The 10,174-nt window shown below is 38.6% G+C and overlaps 1 long non-coding RNA gene across 1 annotated transcript; it reads left to right on the top strand.

Annotated features, from left to right (window-relative positions):
• Window positions 1-345: 345 nt before the first annotated feature.
• On the top strand, window positions 346-3,527 carry LOC101465221 (uncharacterized). Its single transcript, XR_191503.5, has 3 exons — window positions 346-3,003; window positions 3,085-3,313; window positions 3,400-3,527. It is a non-coding gene; the product is annotated as an uncharacterized LOC101465221 (long non-coding RNA).
• The last annotated feature ends 6,647 nt before the right edge of the window (window positions 3,528-10,174 follow it).

Below are 10,174 nucleotides of genomic sequence, written 5' to 3'. Positions count from 1 at the left end.
TCAAGGGTCAGAAAAAAACATTTGATGATATTGTTTACTCAAAGAACTTGTCGGCATTGCTAGGTAGCTACCAGCTAGCTAGAGATTTAGACAGGATTAATAAGAAAAGCAGTGCTAACTTTTGCCGGTGCACTCTCACTCAGTGGAGACTCTTTAAATAACTCAGGGATCACATGAATACTACCACAGCTCTTCTGTGTATTGTGTTGCAGTATTTCCTACTTAAAGGGACAGAAAAAGAATTAGAGGTCAGATGAGACAGTTATCAGTTATGCCTTTGTGAATATGGTCATGTACTCCAATGCAGTTATGCAAAACCTGCCTATTGTTTGAATCCCACAACATTCAGTGCTTGCATTAGAATGGCACATACCAAATAACAATATGTACTTATCACAAACAGGTTTTCAGGTGGCAGATGTCTACAAAGTTTTAGTGCAGGCAGTTTTTGTCAAGTTATTTAACTGAATTTGGTATTAGGGCCGAGTTTTAATGCTCTTCATGTAGTAAAGTCAAGTTTCTCTTTCTTAATTATGTTGATTCCTTTGAACATTTTCCCTCCTTCTCAGGGTACCTCAGTAGTACTACTAGTAGTACTAATTATACCTTTGACAACAGGTGAAAAACATGTGAAAAAGTTTCTTTAGTGTTATGACACTTTTCTCTGATATTCACAAAATCTCCAGCAGTGCTCCTGGGAGGAAGGAAAGCCCATTGAGGGTTGTATCCACCCCGTGTCTTTGTAGAGTGTCAAACCAGACAGTGGTGCAGTCACAGATCTTTGATTCCTCACCGGCTTCCCACCTACATTGTCTATATTGCCAACTGTTTTTTTTTTGTTTTTTGTTTTTTTTTAATATGGTATGTATGCAGAGATTTTGAAAAATTGTTTTTCATTTTGCAGAGTGCCTGTTTGGATCTCAACAATTTATATTGTAAGGCAATCAAATCACTTTTGAACATACATTTAAAATAGATGGTTTAATGTAACATAAGTACTTTCTAGTAAGTTAGAAAGAAGACATTTTTATATGTATTGTACTTTGTATTCCCTTATTCTACTGAACAAAGTAACATTACTGCCCTGGAAATTAGTGAAGGAGGGTTTTATTCCAATAGTATCTCGAGAGGGATGGTTTCACCTACGAGCTGTAATGCAACAACATTACTATACTCGTTCTTTTTTGATGGTGTATAACACATCAATGGTGCATTTAAAGTGTATTCGGAAATCACAGTGAACACAAGTCCAAGGCAGAAATGAAAGATATAAATGAAAGCCGTGTGTCTATCAGTCATGTCTCACTCCTGATGCCTCATCCACACTTTCTGCCACTTTAATATCTTTGCTTCTGTAAATAAATCGCAGAGCCAGCCACAGAGTTAATTTCCCTATCATTAGATGTGTGCGTGCGCATGAGTGGATGTGTGTGTGTGTGTATGTGTGTGTGTGTGTGTGTATATGTGTGTGCTAATTATTCCCCACTTGCTTATACTGAAGCAGACTGTCAGGAAGAATGACCGGTGCATGCTGGGAGTTTTATGCAATAATAGACGGGGGATGTGACTGCACCCTTGGGCAAGTCTAAAATGACTAAAATTTCCTCTGTCTCTGGTTTGGTGTCGTAGTTCATTTATTCTCCCTTTTGTTTCTTCATACAATGTTTTTTAAACTTGCGCTGAATTAAAGAAAAACAGAAGGACTTTTAGAACCTCCCCAAGCAATTTTCTCACACCAGGATTGATTTAAAATTTTTTTATATATTATACCAAAATAATCACCTCACAGTTCCTTAGTAAAATGCTTTCAGTGTCTGTGCAGATTGGACAGATCACCAGTCCATCATAGGGATACCCAAGAGACAACGGCCAACCACACAGTTGGCTCAACGTCATGTTCCCCATCAATTTAAAATAATCAGTACACATATTGCTTTTCTTATCAATGTTTCATTTTTAATATAAAGTATAATTGATGCGGGGGGGGGGGGGATTTGTTTTTTTTCTAACTATGAGGGGATGTCACGTATTTAATATGCTTGTTATATAGACTAAACACATTTGCTATAGCTCAGAGCACTCCACAGGGGGCCTGTAACACTGTAGCATCACATCCAAATGAAGTATATGGTCAACAGAACTACTATCACCAATCCCTCAGACACTGACTCAGGATGAACTTCCACTCTGGATTTAGAACAAAAAAAAATCTCATTAAAGATTATTTTATACAAATCAATACGAGGTTTAAATGAAATCATCAGACCAAAAATGAGAGACTCATTTAGTTTTATTGGAATATGTTCTGAGTTATTCCAATCTCTCCCATCTAACAGCTAATCACAGAGAGGATGCAGGGTGTTTGTGTTGTGTAGCTAAATACACACAGCTAAGCCTCTACAGTTTTTTGGTATATGTTGGTGCCATTAGGTCTCAGTTTGGATTGGACAGAAGACATCACATCAATAATCTGTCTAAAATACTCAAAGGAACGAGAGAAAGAAACACTCCAAACAAGTGTTTGTCCAACATTAGTCTGCTTAATGTACTGTGATTCAGTACAAATTCAAATCCTGCACACAGAAGCAGGCACAGTTATGTTTTTGTCTTTAATAAAAAAACTGGCATAACAATTTCCAGGTTAGTAGGTTTAAAACTTATATTTTAAATCTGCTATAATCTTATACACCTGCAATTATGAAATTTCTTATTGTTTCATTGTTTCTAATTTGTAACTTGTTTGGTTGTTTGTGAAGAGTTTTTACTTTCAGAATACCTTTTCAAATACACTTGTTAATGGCTACAATGTCACAACTGAATGGTGCATCTCGTCATGTGCTGTGGGAGTGTCGGGTCGGGTGTGGTCCAGGTTCCTGTTGTCCGTCCCCTGGGGTCGAGTTGGCCTGCTCATCACCTGCTTCCAATTTCCGGGGCTCCATCTAGAGGGCTTTTAAGCCAGCACTGCCTGCCACTCCTCGCCAGTTCGTCCTGCTACCACCCGTGGTAAACTTGGCCTCCTCTCTGCTCGGACTCTGTGTGCCTGGATCGTGGGTTAATGTGTTCTCCGTCTCCTGTATTCTCCAGATTCATCACCCGTCGTACTCACCAGCAGCGCTGGTTCTGTTTCCGTCCCGTTCTACAGTCTGCCCAGAACCCTAGGACCACACACTCATCTTCTTCTCAGCCTGCCCTCCAGCCCATACTTCAACTTCCCTGGACACCTTGGAACCTGGACCAGCCTCCCCACACTCTCCACCATCCCCAGAACGCTCCCACGGCAACCCCTTCCCCGCCTAATAGCCGGTGTTTTCAAGTAAGCACAAGACTCTCCTCTAGTACCACTCACCTCTGCCGTTTAATTGGTTCCCATTCAGTAAAACCCTTCTCCTGTGTTTGCAGAAGTTCCCGCCCGTGTTCTCCCTGTGTTCTACGTCCGTTTCTCCGCCCTCGGGCCTCCCTCAGTTCCTGCGAATGATTTCTGTTAGACCCAGTCTTGTTTAAGTTCCTTTTCCTTTCAATAAATTGTACATAGTACGAGCAATTGAGTCTGGTCTTGAGTCCACTGCATCCTTGTTTGTGACACATCTTGCATCCTACAGCTGTTGTTTTAACTTTATTTTATCTAAGCAATCTTGAGTCATGTCACTTTCACCTTGATAGTCTGACTCTGTAATAAGTAAGCTCATCTGCCAGCAAAAGAAGATCAGTTGAATTTAATTCTCTCAGAAGCCTGGCTGGATAAAGTCTGGATGCAAGATGAAAATAATTTACCAAGCTCATTATTTTTCTGGCTGTGCAGTCATTCAGATCATCTTCATGAAATCAATGAACTGGCAAGTCGGGTCTGAAACTCATCGATGCTGTTCACTGACAGGACAGAATCACTGCTTGGTAGTTTCACACTCACACACAAGAACTTTATGTTTTTATTACCAGGCTAATATACCAGTTAGACAACATTAACTATTCCTTTACCTGGAGACCACAATTTTATATTATGACTTGATTGTAAATGTTCTTAAGATCTGACCTTGAGTAGGATTATGAGCATTTTCATTATAAAGGCTGCACGAGTACTAGGATTAAAATGGATGTAGTATTCTTTTGGCTCTTCATACATCATGTTGACCTCTATGTTTTTCAGGGTCAAAAGCATTAATGTTTGAATTATTTGACAGTCAAAAGGATTTTTCTTACTGGACCGAGACTTATGTTGTACAGTTGTTACTAAATAAATACAGTCGTAATTTCAATGAATAACATAGAACATAAGGAGTTTATATTTGGCAAACTGCATGATATAGTATACAGCTAATACTACATATACTAAAAATAACCTGCGATAGGTGAAATCTGTGAAGTAGCCAACTTTATTTTTTACAATTATAATAGATGTTTTAAGGCTGTAAAACCCCTCACTACACACTTTTTACACTTTTCAAACCTTCCTAGAAAAATAAGTCCAGTATTATAGAATGAAACCAAAGACCTGTTTTCAGGTCCAGAACATGGGAATAGAGCAGCTGCCAGAGAATTTAACATTAATGAATCAAAGGTACAGAAGTGGAGGAAGCAAGAAGAATGAGTTGAGTAAAGTTTGACTGTTTTGTTTCGCTTAATAATCTGCTGTGCCTTATAATCCGAAAAATCCGGTAACTGATAATTTTGAGTGTTTAATACATTTTTCATCTAAATATATGATTTCATATTCAACGCCACTCTCAGAAACTACAAAACTGCAGCGTAATCAAACTTCCAACCACCTTACTGTTCAGCTGTACAGTGCCTACACACAGCAAATGTAATACAGTGAAAGATGTTTGTACCCATAATGTCACTGGGAGGCCAAGTTAACACTACAAAGGCATGTGGCAGAATCAGTCTTGGAGTCGGGTCCACAGACTGCTGGCAGTGTTCCTCTGAGGTCCCAGAGCAACTTTTTCACAGGACTGATGCTGAGCGCGTGGTTCTCAGCATTAAAACAGGAAATTTAAACTGACTGATAATTACACATCGGTCCTCTGGATCTGTATGACACTCACTGAGTTATTTGTTCATTTCCTTTGCAGATGAGTCACACTTCATGATAGGCATTGCTAATGATTCAAAGATAGCTGAAGCAATCAGTTAGAGACATCGCCTAAAAAGTATACTATTATATTAAGTGACATCTAAAAAGGTGCTCGGAGTGATGGGTCATTATGTTCAATTAAGGCTCTAATTCAACCACGAAACCACATAAAGACATGATTGCAGATGGTGTTTTGACAACATACTCTTCAGATATGTCTTCTGCTAACATTGCTAACAGACGCAGAGTTCTGTTTGAGTAAAAGCTGTAATTAAAGCTAAAGGAAATATCTTTATTGAGTGTACCAGACTGGTACACCAGGTGTAAAAATGTGAGACTACCAGACTCACATTTTTACACCTCTGGAATTGGAATGAGAATTTCCTGTAAATTTTAGGTAAACAAACGTATTGATCATAACTCCTTATAATCATTTAACAATTTAAATGTCTGTGTTAAGGTAACATGGTGTGTAATAATAACAGAGGTTGACTTTTATTTGGGATTCATTCATGTTGATATTACAGTTAAAATAAGGATTACTATTGCTAATACAGACATACCCAGAAAAGGAAACAGCAACAAAAACAGTAACTTCTTCAAACAGTAAAATAAAATGGTCCTGACAGCTGTGATGGACTTCAGGAGCCTAAGAGTGGTTAAGGGAGCACTATCCCCCCCCCCCCCCCCCCCCCCCGCGCGTGCGCTTTACTAGGATGGGATCGGTACAGCATGTGTTTTTTTTTATTTGTGGTTTCCATTAACTACTATTAAATTAGCAGCAAAATGCTCCAAACATTTGGGAAGGATTGCCAAGTTGTTATGGAGGCCTGTGTCCACCTACATTCCTTGTAGCTTCTTTATTTTACAACATAAAACACCTCGTGCTGACTGTTCTTGTGAACTGGTGCCATGAACATAAAATAAAACTTTGCAGTGGTCCTTTACAACAGTTCTCTTCTTACTGTTGTTTGTCAGTGGTTTACAGATATAGCACTGCGGCTTTAATGGCATGGTTGTGGCTGTTACCCAATTAAATGGGTACCAGAGTGCCTGGGAAGACCTTTAAACTGGGTGGGAAAAGTGCAGGTATGACCAATGGCTTTAAAAATAACATGTCATTCAGGTAAGGTGCTTCCTTGGTCCTTGCCTTGCAAATGGTGACCAAGGCAGGAAGGAAAAAGGTTTCCCACTCAGTATCAAGGGATGGTGAAAGGACGGGGTTTTGTTATTAATTATTTATTTATTTTTGTCGATTTTGTTCCATCGAAATAATCCACAAAATCTCTGAGTAGTCAGAGTTGGATTAAGCCTCTACTCTGTAAGGGCATGGATTCTAATTTCACATTTGAATCCAAATCTAATACCAAATCTACTAAATCTAATAGTACATGAAGTAATTGGCAAAAATGGATAATAACATGAGAAAACACAAGAAAAACCATTACTAAGTCATGGCTTGTATTAGGCAAGTCTTTCAAAAATAGAATTTTTGGACAAAACATATTTGCTTATTAATGATCAAGGCACTGACCTCTCAGCCCGTTGTTCATTCAGTGGTGCTAGTGTCAGTCATTATGCAAATGTCCTGTTTATAAGATTGGAAAACTGCTGAGACTGAAGAAGTCACCTGGTTGAGTGAAAACATCCAGATGAACAGAATCAACCTTTGGGGCACATTTGCCTTTGTTAGGTCTGAGTAATGTGGGAACTAGTCAGAAAAATAGACACATAAAAGTAATAACAAAGTCTGTACTTTGATACATAATGTTGGATTTACTACCATTTATGTATAGTAACATATGTGTACAATTGTGTTTTTACCTGTTACACTGATATTTGATATCAACATAACACTGATGTTTCATAGGTAGACCTAAAGACTCAAGGACTTTTAATGGCGGTTTATTGAAAGTGTTAACTAAATTAGCTGTCTGGCTCTGCCTGTATTGCGTTCTCATTGCCACTTTATATTGCTTTTTATTCCACTTCATGGATAAATCACTGACAAGTCAACCATCTTCTCCACATATCCACTCTGATGATAGAATCTCTTGTGTTAGCACATTGTACCAAGCTGATAATTTAAAATCCACAGACCATCAGTTAATTAGTGTTACAACACGGTTTATTAAGAAGCTACCAAATCTAATAGCAAATAGTACATGAAGCAATTGGCAAAAATAGATGAAAAACATGAGAAAACACACATTACTAAGCCAAGGCTTGTATTAGGTTAAGTCTCTAAAAATTTGAATTTTTGGACAAAACATTGCAGATAACTGTGACGTGTGGTTGTGATAGGTTGTCAGAATCAAAAGGAGGGGTTGGTTTTAAGTTCTTCTTTCAGTACAAGTTTGGAAGCTTCGTTCAACATTAAAAAGACACAAAAACACAATAGTCAACCTACTACCAAACCACAGGGAATGTTTGAGAAGAGGAGGAGAAAGTGTTTGTGATTACTCTGGCTCTGTATGCTCTGTTCGCATGGCATGAAACAACTTGTTAAGTTAAAGTGGAGAAATACAAAGGTGAATGGAAGCCTTGAATTTGCATGAACAACATGAAACATATCAATACATGTGCATTGATTATAAATTAAGTCAAACTACAGCCACAATTACCTGGCAGGGATTTCCTTGCACAATCATTGCAGGGACTCATTGGTATCACAGCTGGGGCGATCCCAGCGCATGCTGGCTTTTACTTGACAATGTTAAAAATAATGAAATTCTACATGTGTAATATTTAACAAATCAAAACAATTGTTCCTACTATTATTTATGTAATTCCAAATAATCCCTGGAATTATCAAAGCAACAGGAAAATAAGTGGGCTATAGTTAATTGATACATTTTAAAGCTAAATCTATAAAACAACAGCGTGTGGATACGTACAGTTCTGTTACATCTTTGCTGAGAACTTGACAAACAACTTTGCTGCCTAGGGGAAGGTGACTCACTCACACATTCATAACCACACGGAGTGACCTTAGAGCACCTGCAATACAACTTAATCCAGTGTTAATCCCGATCTCCACACCTTCAGCACCTCTATCTCTTCTCTGTAGCCTTTAAGTTCTACAGCACAAAGCTAATCCTGGCCTTTTCACAGGCAGGAAATGAGATATGGTACAACGCCCCAAATGTCTTTAGGTGTGTTCAACAAGCTCTGTGCAGTGAACTCTACAGCCTGACTTTCCTGCTGAGGAGCCAAGAACTCCTCAGCTTCTGAGCAATATTTTAAAAATTCTACATTAAATTCTGTTGTAAGTCCAGATGCAAAAGTGGTTTATTTTTAATATCGCCAGATGCTTGGAATTAATACTGTATAGACTAAACTCCTAATGCTGCATACACTGCTTTAAATGTGCTTTTGGATTATTTTTATTTATATCATCCATATTTTTCCTTTGGAAAACAGTTTCACTGGCTTAACTGCCATTCAGTGCAGAATGAATGAATCACTGGCCAACTGAAGTAAAGAAAATAATGCACAGACCTGTAACCATACAGTCATCTTTCTGTTACACAGAGGATTACTATCATTCAGTGTGTCCAGAATCTTTATAGGAAATTAGAAACTGCTTTCAAATAATCTACCTACAATACAGGATTATAGCTAACACCCACGTAGTATTAATCCACGAGCCATATCCATTTATAGTGTGCCACTAAAATAACAGAATAATTTAGAAAACATATGTTAAAAGAACAGATTCAGTTGCTTTGCCTGTTGAAAGAGCAAAGCTGGTTGCTCGAGTACAGAGCTTGCTCCTGCACTATATCATGTGTATCATCATACATCATTTTCTCTTTTTCAGACCTTGCTCTGTAAAGATAGAGGTGGTTGTGTTGGAAAGTCACAGCAGATCAGGAATTTCTAAAATTCTTAGACCAGCTTATGTGACACCAACAATCACATTCAAAGTCATTTAAATCATTTTTCCCCATTCTGATGCTCAGTTTGAACTTCCATAGGGGCAGACAGGTTGTTATGGCTACGTAGAAAGGGTCATAGCGACCTGATTGGATATTTGAATTTAACGAGCAGATGCACAGATGTACCTAACCAAGCAGAAACACGGTCTCATGGTAGATCCTCACAAATGTTGTGTCAAGTGTAATTAAATGATTCTTTTTTCAGGACATGAATTTTTTCCACTTGTTAACTAAATAATTACCACTAATTTTTACATCTTTTTTCTTTTGTGTGTGTGTGCCCATCCCTGAATGTGATTTTTCTGTGTACTGAATTGTGTCCATATTTATGATAATTCTCAGTCGACTTTTGGAGGTTGTTGTTGGTGGTGGAGAGATCAGTTTACCTCAAACACCAAAGACCCAGGTGATACATGGGACACATTTAAACACACATATTTATATTATTTTTGAATACATTAACAGGTAAAAATGTATTGCTTGGTTAAGGCAACGAGACTGCGGTGTCAGAATTAGTATATGAAATCTTCTGGGCTGGGCTCAAAATGTAATACAGCCGATTACCTTAACACTGGTACTGGACGAGTACTTCAGTATCAGTATTGGAACTGTAAAACATTGCAGTGCATCCTTAGTTCTGGTTTTGGACACATTGCAGCCAGTTCTCTTTGCTATTCTTGCTAAAGAACTGAATGTGCTTTCCTGCTGTCTGACCTACTATATCAAGGGGGAACAGAACTAAGAGTAGAAGCAACCATAGGTCTAACACAAGTGACAATGTTAGTAGTGTCAGTAACTAGCAGTAATAGCTATAGAATCAGCAACAAATGTGTCCCATTTTCCTGCTGTCTGTACCTGAATTACCTCACAGTAACAAAAAGAGAGCAAAACACCTTTCTTTCTTCCTCTTTCCCTTATTCCCATTTCCCAAGGTGACCCCTCTCTCCTCCCCTCCTATCCGCCTACTCCCTCTTTCCATCACACACTCTCCTAATACTCTGTCAGTCAGAAAAGAGCCTGCTGGAAACGCGAGTGAGAGGTGCTTGCGTATGTGCGGGCATTAGCTGGTGTTTGTGTGCGCACGCGGTTTGCATGAATATGAGGGGAAGGTGACGAGTTGGAGAGTTAGAAAGAGAAAAGAGGGAAAAGAGGCAGGGGTAAA

Source organism: Maylandia zebra, linkage group LG2, assembly GCF_041146795.1.
Source record: "Maylandia zebra isolate NMK-2024a linkage group LG2, Mzebra_GT3a, whole genome shotgun sequence".
Lineage (NCBI taxonomy): Eukaryota > Metazoa > Chordata > Actinopteri > Cichliformes > Cichlidae > Maylandia > Maylandia zebra.
This window is presented reverse-complemented; position numbering and strand designations above follow the sequence as displayed.